The 14,006-nt window shown below is 39.5% G+C and overlaps 1 pseudogene; it reads left to right on the top strand.

The window, feature by feature from the left end:
• Nucleotides 1-646: 646 nt before the first annotated feature.
• Nucleotides 647-2,044, top strand: LOC143602019 (uncharacterized; annotated as a pseudogene).
• The last annotated feature ends 11,962 nt before the right edge of the window (nt 2,045-14,006 follow it).

Here is a 14,006-nt window from a genome sequence, read left to right as displayed (position 1 = left end):
AACCCATTTCGTCTGACACTGTTATAACCCGAAATCCGTTATGACTTTGACCCCTTTTGACCTGAACCCGTCCCGACCCAAACGAAATTAATCTTTTTTGTATCGACCCATTCCAACCTTAAACTTTTAAACCCATAACACGAACAACCGAACCCGCCTGCCCTATTTGCATGTCCTTAATGGTAATAACGTAACACATTAAGTTTTTAAAATGAAAAAAAGGAAAGAAATACCATACTATGATACTCAAACTAAAAAGAATAAAATACTCGTTTTTATGTTATAATGTTTTTAAAAATATTACTTGTGAAAAAGTTATAAACATTTAAACGTCATGGGGGTAATTAGTTTAAAATAAGGGGTATATATTCATGTATATAAATTAATAAATTATGATTAAAATTAAAGAACTAAACTTATAATTATTTTTAAATAAATTAAAATTAACTCTACATGATATTGCTAACAAACAAAAATTGCTCATAAAATGTTTTAATTTTATACATTATCAGTTTGTACTTAAAACGAAAAAGTTGATCCCTTTTAAAAATTTAAAAGTTCTCTTGCTCATTATGATTTATATTTGATATAGATATAGATAAATGATTTTAAATAAAAACATAGTTATCATTGAAACTTATTAATCATGGGTAAATATCTATCTGATTTGAATTATATTAGCAATAATATTAAAAGAATAATGATAATAATAGTAATATTAAATTAAAATAATGGTAGGCAAAGACCAAGATAAAAGCCTATTTTCCACTTCCCTACGTTCCTCGTTTCCATTCCAATAGACTCTCCAAAATTTCTACACTTCCCTGTTGGCCATGGAAAACAACTACTCCTACAACTCAGATCCCGTGAAATCGACTTCGAAAACCCCACGCCATGGGAAGACCAACCTAATAACAACACCACCAACTACAAGGTCAAGCTTATGTGCAGTTACGGTGGTAAAATCCACCCTAGACCTCACGATAACCAACTTTCTTACGTCGGCGGCGACACTAAAATCCTCGCCGTTGATCGTTCCATTAAGTTCTCTGTTCTAGTTACAAAGCTAGCCTCCTTGTGCGACGCTGCTGATATCTGCTTTAAGTACCTGGTGAGGATCTGGACGCCTTAATTTCCGTAACCAATGATGACGATCTGGATCACATGATGAATGAGTACCATCGCTTAAACAGAGCCTCCCCTAAACCGGCCAGATTGAGGCTGTTTCTGTTCCCGGTTCAGACTCAAACTCCGGTTATCACTCCCACTCAGAGTTTCGGTTCGACGATCTGAACGTGAACGCTTCGTCGAAGCCTTGAACTCCGGTCCGGTTCACTCGTCTAATCCTTCACCGGCGTTACCGGTTCACGGAAATGCGGATTTTCTATTCGGTTCGGAGAAAGGACCGGCTACGGCGGCCGGACCGGTACCGGTGCCGGTTCCGATGGTTCGAGATCTTCCGGTAATGGATCCGGTGACACGTCATCACGAGCCGGACGCTGACGATCGGATACAGAAGTATATTCAGGATCTAAGGAGGTTACGAATTGCTGAAGATCAGCTTCAGCAACAGCAACAGCAACAGCAACAGCAGCAGAATATGTACCGGCAAAGTGAGGATAATAACCTAAGCGGTGGTTACTCCGGCGAGTATTACGTTCAGAGACCGTCGGAAAAGGTTGTTACGACGGCGCTTCCGGCAAGTGTACCGTCTCCGGCACAAGGATACCAAATATCCGGCGGATATGCTCAAGCCACTATCTCAGCCGATCAACAACCGGTGTACATGGTACCGGCTCAGTCTAGTGTGTATCACGCGCCTATGGCTCGACCGGTAACCGGTCCAATCGGTCAAACTCAAGGTCAACCTCAACCACCAGCTCCGAGCCAGGGTTACTATGCAGTTCAACGGATGCCGACTGAGGTTTACCTTGAGCAGTCGGTTTACAACGCCATGCAACCGGTGGCACAAGTCTCACAGGGGGCGTTGGTTACAATCAACGGCTGGGATGATAGATCCAGGTTACGCTCAAGTGGCGTATGATAACAACCTTGGGAGGCACGTTTACTATACTGCGCAGGGGGCGTTGGTTACACAACCACCACCACTACAACAACCGCATCCGCAGCAGGTTCAGTTACAACCAACCACACACCAGTATCAACCGGTGCCTGCCACGTCAGCAAATGCAAATCAAATTCAAGGTTCTATCTAGTAAGTTTTTGAACTAATTAATATACAACTATATCATATGATATGATAATAATAATACTAATAAATAAGTGTGTGCATTTATTTTGTTTCTGCATTAGACGGCTATTTATGGTTGTGAATTATGGGTATGTGTATATCAATTATTATTATCTTCTTTCTGGTTGAACCTTGAAATTTGAAATTTGGAAGTCAATATAAATATATATATATATATATATATGTGATGAATGATGATATTATTAAGTGGAGTGATGTTTGGAAATTGTGTAGGTCTAATTAAGAAACGAAAGGGACATGTATATGTAGGATTGAATATAAAAAGGGTAGATTAGGATTCATGGGACAAGTGTTGCTTAGGTTCATATGCATGAATTGCGACTTGTGATGAGGTGCCATGACTCTAATAGCGATTGATGTCTTGATATTTACAAATAAAAAATGGTTGCGTTTCAATTTAAACTCCTCATCCTTATATGAATACATCACTTACTTTGAATAGATAAAGAAATATGCTTCGGTTTATTGTAAAATATGTTGACTAAATGGAAGTCAACTGTCCAGGCTAGGTTGGCTGCAATGAAACTAGATCGTACCCGAGCCCGAAATTTCTGGAGTATCAGAATATTGGACCGATATAGGGTGCGCCGGCTTGTCTTTTTGGGTTGTATCGATCTCAGGTCGGTCCGGGTTTGAATATGAAATTTTAGGCTAAGATGTCTCATATTTCCATGATCAGACTGAATCTTGACTGAACCGAACTTGAAATTACACCAATATTAAAACATAGGATCGAAACGAATATGCTTTACCATGTGTGGCCTAGGATGGATCCCGAATATACTGATTAAACAATATTCCAAGGATACATAAAGAATCCAACTCGGAACAATTTTTTTGTGTTTGATAAAAGAAAAGCGACTATGATTCTCGTTTTAGATTATCTAAGGTGAATAAGCCAGAGAAGTGGTTTAAGAAATTTCATTGTTGGTATAAATATATATAAGTGGAACCTTTTTTATATTTTCAAATTATCCACTCGAGCAAATTTTATTCCGTGCAATAATTCTATCAAATGTAAGAAATAACCCGTTACAATAAAAAAAAAAAAAACAAATGCAAACCTGTAAGTAAGGTATTATGCATGGGTCTTAAGAGATATACATGAAATACGTGTGGGGTTATCATACTTGCCAGTTGCCACCATCGATAAACAACCAAAATTAGCTTCAATCATTATGCATTGAAACATTTGGATGGTAGTTAAAGGTCATAACAAACATTTTAGCCGTTTGTACTAAAAAACAAATGTAATTTTTCTATAGACAATACACTTACATAAAAAGAAATATACGCCTGAATCACAAGAAGTTCTTCAAAAGATTGAGAAACATTGAGGTAAGTGCTTGTAGAAAATAAGGAATATAAATACAAAAGCATATAGAACTACACATGGGCGGATTTAGGTTATGTTTAGGGGTAGCTTGGGTTACCTCAACTTTGTGACGAAGTACAAAAGCTAAGGATTTAGCATTTCTATGAAACTAATGTGTGTAATATTTAACAGCTTAAAACCATCAAATGAATTTGCTAGAGTGGTTATTGGGTATATAAGTTATGTGGGTTGTGTTTGCACAAGTTTAAATCTTGTTCTCCAAATTATTTTTTCAATTTATAACTTTCAAAATTGATACATTAGCTATTTTTAATTCCAACCTTCAAGAATCAATTTATCTATCAGCACGTGTTCATACCGTTTGCTTTTGACACCTTTGGCGCTCTCGGCCCTGATGCGGTTCAGTTCCTTAAGCGGGTTCAGCAGGTGGTCAGCAGTAACTCCGCCCATGCTAAAGGGAACGTTGTGTTTAGTAGGGTAGGGTTTGCTATTCAGAAGGGGGTAGCGGCGCAGCTTGTTGCCCGTCTATCTGCCGTTAGTCTGTAATTGTCCCGGTGTAAACACATTTTTTAAATTATTTTTCATTCCGTAAAAAAAAAAATATTGGGCTTTCAATAATCAATATGCTATATTCTAACCGCTATAGTGAATAAACTAACATAAGATAAACTCCAGAGTTCAAAATTTGAATGGAAACTAAATGATTCTGAAAACGACAATAAGGTTAATTAACATAGGCAATTCTTGAGATTGCTTAAATATAAATACAATCTTGGACTCTTGAAAAAAGGTGTAACCACTTGTACAAAAAATAATTTAAAAATGTAGGACTGCATTATGCATATTAGAAGTGTATATTCAAAGTAATGGAAGAACGCTTGGTGGATGATGCTCAAAAGTAAATGTTGAAAAACATTCATGAAGCAAACTCGACTTAAGGGTTGTTTTAATCTTTCAAAGCTTATATAACATTCCAAAAATTTCATTTCAAATTTGGCAACTTAATAAGATGAGGGATATAAAATTTCTTTAAAATAAAAATGGAAGCATCTCATATAAAGGAAATAAGAAAGAAGAAAATGGATTCGTCTCACGTAAAAAGAAAGAAGAAAATGAAATTATTTCACATATGTATAAATAGGCAAAATAAATCCATCACACATTGATAAATTATAAAGCTTGTGAGCTTCTTATAAGGAGTTGAGTCCATCTAGTAATATTCTTATATGTCAATATGCACCCAGTGGTCCTAGTACATGCACGGGCTTCGGCGATGAGCGCAATGCGGCGCTTTGATGGCGCACTTTGCACGCTCGCATCACCACAAGCCTCTTGAGAGCCGTCTTAGTATTTTTGGAATGTAGAAGGATTGAAAGTGAAAATATTGAGTTTTAAAACCCGCGCGTAGACCGACTCATCGCGATATGCGATGGATGTCTCACCAAATCCCAGAAAGGGCGGTGCCGCGCTACGCGTCGGCTTTGAACCTTAGTCCATCGCGATACGCGATGACCAGGTTAAGCAACCAAAGGCGCGTGTCCGCCACATGGCAGACGTGGAGGCCACGTGTCAACATGTGACAGCTTCTGACGATGATGAGTCATTGCGATACGCAATAGGCCTTCAGAAAGGCCATCGCGATACGCGACTGACTCCAAAAATTGCAATAAATGGGGGGGGGGGCTCACGACACTTTCATCCCACACCAATTACACTCACTTTCACACACATTTAGTCTCGGAAAACGTGTCACATCTCGAAGTACATGCCAAGCTACGAAGTTCCGACGGTTTAAGCCCCATTCGCGACATAGAATAGAAGTGTTGCTCGTAAAAGCTTAGGCGTATAAACTCCGAATACCCGTGTATGGTAGAGGTTCTGCCTAAGTTATTTTTTATATTAATATATCATGGCTTAGACCCTAGTCGGAGGTATAGCCTAGACCTTGATCAGATTTATAAATACAATGATTATAGTTAAAATAATGTTTCGTCATAATTAAGAAACATAAAACATTTCATACATGACTTATGAGGATATAGTCAAAATAGTGTTTCTTCATGATTAAGAAATATATGCTTTTACATACAAAGAGTATAGTTTAAATGTTTCTTCACAACTAAGAAACGTAAAAGTTTTAAATACAAGAGGTATAAAATTTTACATACAAGGATTATTGTCAAATTGACGTTTTTTCTTGAAGATGAAACTTATCATATATGTTTCTTCATGAAGAAAAAACTTTACACATGATTGATAAATAAAGAGAAAGATTACAGGCCTAAATATTTTATTCAAAAAATTGATCAATCAAGGTTTAAAGGTAACAAAACCAGACTAAAGGTCTGTAGCCGGATAAAGAAACTATCTGGATATTTATGTAATGTTAGTGCATTGTTTGGTCGTCCCGGTCTTTCCTTATCTATGTAGTTTATTATTATTGATGCAAAAGGTCATTTTGGTAATTATACCTGTCCATTCGTTATGTTATATGGCCATTCGTTAAGGATGTTTAACGAATGTGCCCATCCGTTATGTTTATAGGCCATTCTTTATGGAGTGTATAACGAATGAGCCTATTCATTATTATATTGTACGCTTCGTTAAGATTTAACGAATGAGGTATAACGAATGAGTCATTCATTATACTACAAGTTATTGTTAGGGAATGAAGACGAATGTATCCCATTCATTATGAAATGTATAACGAATGGGTATCGTCTTCTATATGTCTGTTCCTAGATCATAAATTAACAAGTGTGTGAATTATTATTATTATTGCAAGTCGTTATATAACATCCCCAAACGATCCAAATTTGACAACTTAGGAAAGTTGAGGGATCAAAAATAATATATAGACAAGTCATGAGAAAATATTAAATAACGAAATATAAGAAAAATAAGGAAATAAAAATATTTCCTAAGTTAAGTTTTCCCATATAAAGAAAATAATAAAAAGAAACTCCATCCCACAAAAGGATGTAAGAAAGTGTAAGCACTTTACTTGGGTATAAATAAGAAATATAAATCCCATCCCACATGGAAAGTGGTAAAGAAATGGAAGCTCATTATAAAAGATAGAATTTCCATAGTTATATTCTTTTATGCTTAGCATGCACCTAGTGGTCCTGGCGGAAGGTGCTTAGCACCCGACGCGCACGGACTCGGTCTCGGGCTCGGGCAAGACGATGGCGATGGCGACGGCGACGGCGACGGCGAAGGGCGTTGGGCGCAATGTGGCGCTTTGATGGCTCACTTTGAGAGTTGCCTTAGTATTTTTGGACAATGAGAGGTAGACCTAGACATGATAAGCTACTAAAGTTAAGGGACTAAAAATGAAAAATGGTATTCAGGGACCCATCGCGATACGCGATGAGTCCAAGAGCACGACCATCGCGTATCGCGAAGGTCCATGATGACTCAGGGACACGTGTCACACCCAGGTGACACGTGGCAGCATGGCAGGACACGTGGCAAACGTGTCAGGCCACGTGGCGACACGTGGCAGATGTGTCAGGCCATATGGTAACACGTGGCGTGATCTCAGAAATGTGGGCGTCGCGATACGCGACGCAGTCAAAGAAAGAGCCCATCGCGTATCGCGATGGGACTCAGATTTGGCTATAAAAGGGAGGGCTACGGCCCATTTCTCACACACACCTTTTCCACACTCTCTCTATAATTACACTCACTTTCTACCTCGTTTTACGTAACAAGCATCGTTTTGCTTGCCACCGACCCGACAATCATCACCTCGTAATCCGTGCCAAATACCCGGTGTTTTCCTCGAAGTGTGTGTCACCCAAATGTAACCCGACATTTCCGCCTAGAAGTACGTGCACGACTCGACGACACGTGAACATCACCTCGATTTGTGTGCCAAGAAAGGTGGATCAAGAACGCCTTGATAAACGTGCATATAGAGTAGAAGTGCTGCCCGTATAAACTTAGGAATATCTAACTCCGAATACCCGTGCGAGGTAGGGGTTCTGCCTAAGTTATTATTGGATTATTATAAATGGCTTAAGACCATAGTCGGAGATGTAGCCGAACCTTGATTACAATTTAGTATTATGGAACTTTTCTTAAGCAAAGGTTATAGTCAAAATATTGTTTCTTCTTAATTAAGAAATGTAAACAAGTATATACAAATGATATAATTAAAATAGTATTTCTTTATTATTAAGAAATATAATATTCAAAGAATATAGTTTAAATTAATGTTTCTTCTTGAAGAAGAAACCCAGTATAGATGTTTCTTCTTGAAGAAGAAACGAGCATGTAATTGGTAAATAAAGAAAGAGACTATAGGTCCAAATGTTTTATATAAGCAAATGATTTTATCAACGTTAAAGCTATACAAAACAGACTAAAGGTCTGAAGCTAGATCGATGATCTAGTTATTTATACAAATGCTACTCTTGTACTATAGGTCCGAGGTAACAAAACAAGAAACAGAATCAGAAAACAGGAATCAGTATTAGAAACTGATTATAAATAGAAAAGGTGGATACGCCCCAAACCTTTTACAAACTCTTTTAGAGTCAGAATGTTTACATAGGATTTACGAATCCTTAAAACTTTGTGTTACAATAATAAGAAACGGACACTCTGATTAAGAGTATACATGTGTCTGGATCCATTCATACATGGTGACTCGGCATTTCCCCGAGGCCATGCATATCATCAACATGCCTCTGAAAGTCTACGGGACTGTTCAGAGAAATGATATTGTGTATATAATTAATTGTACAAGGTACTTAGGGTAATTTGATCCCAATGTAGTTGGGTGCCTAATGAGTAGTCACAAAGGTATTGAATATATTTTTAAGAGTCAGCGTCATTCACCAGCTGTGTGCTGACGTATTTTCTAACCATTTTACAGGAAAACAAGAAATGTTAGAACAGACAAACAAGAAGGAATGGAAGATTAGAGTTATAGTTATTAGATGCCATCTGGTGGCTCAGATATTTTATTTCAAAATATTATAAAGAGTTATGTTTTTTAAAAGAAATGTATTTGAAAATATCAAATGGGTATTTAAACTCGAGTTTTCAATATAATATTATTTAATTAAAGACTTCCGCTAAAATAAAACCCGCAACTCTGATATATATACAAAACAGGTACCAACTATTGGTCAAACGCCTAGGCCCTAAGTCGAGGTGTGACAGGTTGGTATCAGAGCTATCAATCTTAGAGAATTATGTATTTAATTATACCTAGGCTTTGATTAAGAATAAGTTTTGGAAAACTTATTATACAAAATACTGATTCAAGTAAAAATTAGATACTTAGTTGAAAAAGTATCAAAATTCAATCGAAACTGATAAGGATAAGATATAAAAAAAATAAATAAGATAGGAGCGTCTCCCTACCCCTAAATCTAACCTCGCGTAGATATTCGATTGTCAATCTAGCCAAGGATCATGTCAGCCTCGATCTGGTAAAGGAAAGTTAGCTCAGATAATTCCAAATCAAAACACATATGGAGCAGGATCAAGTAGATCCAAGAAACCAATAATGCCAAAGGTAAAAGAAGTAATGACTTATCCGGAAGAATATCCTCACGGACAAGAATATTTTAATTTTCCTGCAACTCAAGATCCTTACTTTGTTCACACTCAAAATAAAGAAACAATGAAAGAAATGGAGGTGAAAGAAAAAGAAAAGGATACTAGCAAAAACATCAAAAAAGATAGCGAAATCAATAAAATTTGTCATTCGTTGGAAGAAATAAAACCTTAGTAATTGTAGAGAGTATAATTGTAACAAATAATATGCTCCATATTCAAATGTTTGTTTTTCCTCTGCTTTTTTAAGGTTTCATTCTAATGAACTAAAACATTTATTTAGACAAGACTAGAAAGACCTATAAACATCCGTGGGAATCTAAATCTAAGGATAAACAGGTGGGAATATTCATTGGAGTGTTCATAATGATGGCTTCAACCATTGGTGGATTCAAGAATATAATCGCCGACTCCTCAAGGCATTATTAATACCCTTTAATCCACATTAATCTCTGTAACCAGCATTATCTCCTCGTCATATCATCGTCATCTCCTCACCACCACGCTTACTGCTATTTCAATTTTGCCTTTAATCCTCGGTTTTGGGTCTGCCCGCCAGGTGTTCGATAAAATGTCTCAATGAGTTAATCGGTTTTTTTGGGTTTATGGAGGGGAGAGCAACTGGCGGTTGCTCTCCTTTCTCCTCTTAGTTTGGGTTTTTACTCCCAAAACTTAGCTCGAGTTTGTTTGTTGGCCTTTTTGTCGTGAGGGGTTATCACAAGGGCTCGGATTGTCAAAGGAGCCCCATCGGGGGAGGTGGGCACGGGAGGTGGACATGGTTGTCGGTTTGACATCATTTCTCGTGGTGGATTAATTGATGAGGGTGCTATGTCTAATACCCTAGAAAATAGTTTGGGTTCGGTGGGTGTTTGGCCATGTCCTTTTAGGGGGTTCCATTGTTGCCCGGATGTACGGGCGGGGTCAAAGGGATCTCTCGGTTAATGGCGCATATCAAACGACTTCATTTGTCGTCGGATGAGCGGAAAGGGACCCTACGGGACGCCATTTCCACGGATTGTGATTTATTTATTTTGGTTGGGGAGGCTTTTAAGGCCTCGGACCAGTGGCTATGTGGGGTGTGTATGCGTCCAAATGCTCTTAAACGGACGTGTCATTATTCTGATGGAGTCACCAAGTACAACGAGGGTGTGGGAGCTGTGGAGGAGTTTATTGTGGGGATTGATAAACCACATGTTATGAGGGATGTTGCTCCCTTGGGAGGGATAGTGGTGGATAAGGTTCTCCTTGACCGCGTATTCTCTCTTCCTATCATAACTGTTAAGAGCATCCCTCATAGTTGTCGTATGGCATTTGCTCAAGCGTTAACTGCGGCTCTGGGTAAGGTGGTTGCTATGCTAGACTCTGTTGAGGCATGGGTGAAACTTTTCTTGTTACCGCGGTGCACACTGCGTGTTTTTAGACCTTCTAAACGTCAGGAGCACAGGTCCGGTAATAGAAAGTCTTTGCAATGTCAGAGTATTCAACAAGCACTAGCAAGTTGGGGTGCTAAGGATGGTTTTGATGCGCTTATTTTATCCCTTTTTGCCACACCTATAGTGGTGAACTCGAGTCATGGGGAGCCTCTCGCTAAGCACGATGATGTTGCGGTATGCGCCAATGTGAAACAATGTTTACGAAAAGTGGCGGACGGGCATTTTACTGCCGCCATTAAAGTATTATGCTCTTCAGGGGTTGCACCTTTCGGCAATGACACTTTGAAAGCGTTAGTAGCTAAGCATCCCAATTTGCCCCCGCCGGTTATGCCTGCTTCATTGCTTTCTGAGCCTCCTCTTGTTGTTGATGAGGATTGTGTGCTTAGATGCATTAAATCCTTCCCTAAAGGGACGTCATGCGGACGAGATGGATTGAGGGCACAACATATTTTGGATGCATTTTGTGGAGAGGGGTCGCCGATCGCTGTTGGGTTACTAAAGGCTACTACTGCGATGGTTAATTTATGTTTGGGGGGGGGGGAGATGCCCAAGGGTTTTGGCAGAGTTCATTGCGTCGGCTCCTCTCACACCGTTGCTCAAACCGGAGAATGGGATTAGACCCATTGCCGTTGATGCCATTTGGAGAAGATTGATCTCTAAGGTGGCTATGAGGGGTGTTGGGAAAGACATTACTAAATACCTGTGCGACTTTCAGTTTGGGGTGGGAGTCCCTAGTGGTGCAGAGGCCGTTCTTCATAGCGCGAACAGGTTTTTAAGTAAGTTCCATTCTGATGGGTCATTGGCTATGCTTACTATTGATTTTTGTAATTCCTTCAACTTGGTGGATAGGACTGCCCTTCTGAATGAGGTTCGGGCCCGATGTCCATCTATTTCCTTATGGGTGAACTTTTTATATGGGCAACCGGCCAGGCTATATGTGGGGGATGACCACATTTGGTCCACCACTGGGGTTTAGCAGGGGGACACTTTGGGAACTCTTCTTTTCGCCTTAGTTCTGAACCCACTTATTCATCTAGTCCAGAGTTCCTGTAAGCTTCTCTTTCATGCTTGGTACCTAGATGATGGTACAATTATTGGGGACTCTAAAGAGGTTGCCAAAGCTTTAGATATTATCAGGTCGGAGGGTCCCCGCCTGGGCCTTGAACTTAATATTAAGAAAACCGAAGTATTTTGTCCGTCGTGCAATGGGGTTAAGGTGCAGGAGGGGGTGTTTCCCTGTGAGATTGGAAGATCGGTGCTAGGTGTGAAACTCCTCGGGGGAGCCGTTAACCGGGATGCCGGGTTCATCAGTGAACTTGCTATGAAAAGGGCTTTGCGTGCCGTGGAGTTGATGAGCTATCTCCCGCATTTGCGGGACCCTCAATGCGAGCTCCTTTTGCTCCGCTCATGTATGGGAGTTGGAAAGTTGTTGTTTGGTCTCAGAACATGTCAACCTGTGTATGTAGGGGAAGCAGTTTCTGTGTTTGACAATGGCCTTCGGGGGGCGATTGAGGACATCGTGGTTTGTGGTGGTCCCTTCTTTGGAGATTTTCAATGGAGGTTGGCATCACTTCCGACTCGTTTTGGAGGTTTGGGTTTATGTTCAGCTTCAGACATTTCTACTTATGCGTTTGTGGCCTCGAGGGCGCAATCTTGGGAATTACAAGACCACATTCTTCGAGGTTGTGGTATTGATGGGTTTGTCTCCGATTATGGGAGTGCGATAGATCGGTTGCACATTTCACTTCCCGATTCTGACATTAGCGGTTTCTCTAATAAAGACACCGCCTCCCCCCCTAAAGCCCAACATGCTTTGGCGAGTGCCCTTTATAGTGGAATCATCAAGAGTTTGGAAATGAAGTTTGATTTATCCCCTCGTCAGAAAGCGGTGTTTGAGTGTCTTCGGGCTCCTCGGGCTCAAGATTTCTTAAGTGTTCTCCCTATTGAAGGATTGGGCCAACATATGTCGGCTTTGGAGTACCGGGCCATCCTGAAGTATCGGTTAATGATCCCTTTGTTTCCGGTAGATGAGCCGTGCCCGGTTTGCCATAAGGTTTGTTTGGATTCTTTTGGCGAGCATGCGGTTCACTGCAAAAAGTTGCCTGGGTTTAAGTACAGGCATGATTTGGTGAGGGCTGTTCTATGCGATGTTTTTAAACGAGCTGGAATTTCGGCTAAAAAGGAAGCCCCCGTAAACTTTTTTACGGATCCTCAAGAAGGAAGATCTACATTACTACCGGCCGATATACTTGTTTTTGGGTGGGTAGGGGGAAAACACGCTTGTGTCGACCTCACATGAGTGTCCCCTCTTGTTGGGATTAGGGACACTGGATTTGTAGCAGGCCATGCAGCATTGAAGGCGGCATCGGGCAAGGTTGCTAAACACGAGAGAGCTTGTTTGGAGAATCAACACGTGTTTATCCCCTTCGCCTTTGACACTTTTGGTTTCTTAGCTCCGGATTCCGTGGACCTTTTGAATAGGGTTCAGAAAGTTGTGTATAGTAACGTATCAGCCCATAAGAATCAAAACTTTGTTTTTAGTCGGATTGGGTTTGCTATCCAAAAGGGGGTTGCGGCGCAGCTTGTTGCCCGCTTACCTGCCACTTCATTGTAAATCGTTTGGATGTTTCTATGGAATTGTAATTGCTTTTGCTGATTTCAAATCCTTAATATTAATATAATATGCACTCTTGTAACTATAATAAGATATATAAAAGATATGTTTTAAATTCTTCGAATATTAGACTTATCTTTTAAATTTTTTATTGTAGTATGTCAAGAGAAGAAAATACAAACTCCCACAATAGTCCTCCAAAGATAACTGGAAATGAAGAAAACATTGAAAATAAAACTAATGAAATTCCCGCCCAATATATAGAAGGAATTCAAAAGATGATTAAGGAAGCTATGCATCTAGTTCTTGACGCAATCAAAGACATTTCTACAATTCAAAGTCAACCAAAATCCAACAAGAAAAGTAAAAGTAAATATAGAAAGGAAGAGGCTTATGATAACTCTACAGCTGATAATAATCCAAGGAACAAGAAACGAAAGAAACATAAGATCCAAAAAGGATGCAACTTTAAGAACTTTAAAGTTTACGATCCTAAAGAATTTTATGGAGACATGGATAGTGTAGCCGCAATGAGATGGCTGAAAGAACAAGAATCAATTGTCATCATAAGCAAATGCACCGGTGCGGAAGCTATCCAGTATTCTTCACAAATTTTCAAGGGAGAAGCTCTTGAATGGTGGAACACCCTGATTCAGAACAAGGGTCGAGAAACAATGTATAATTTAAGTTGGGAAACATTCAAAGGTCTTATATTAAAGAAATTTTGCCCAACTCATGAAATGGATCGAATTCAAACCGAGTTATGGAATCACAAGG

Source organism: Bidens hawaiensis, unplaced genomic scaffold, assembly GCF_021521415.1.
Source record: "Bidens hawaiensis isolate Kalapana, Puna unplaced genomic scaffold, B.hawaiensis_p1.1 tig00057775_1, whole genome shotgun sequence".
In the NCBI taxonomy this organism is placed as follows: domain Eukaryota; kingdom Viridiplantae; phylum Streptophyta; class Magnoliopsida; order Asterales; family Asteraceae; genus Bidens; species Bidens hawaiensis.
This window is presented reverse-complemented; position numbering and strand designations above follow the sequence as displayed.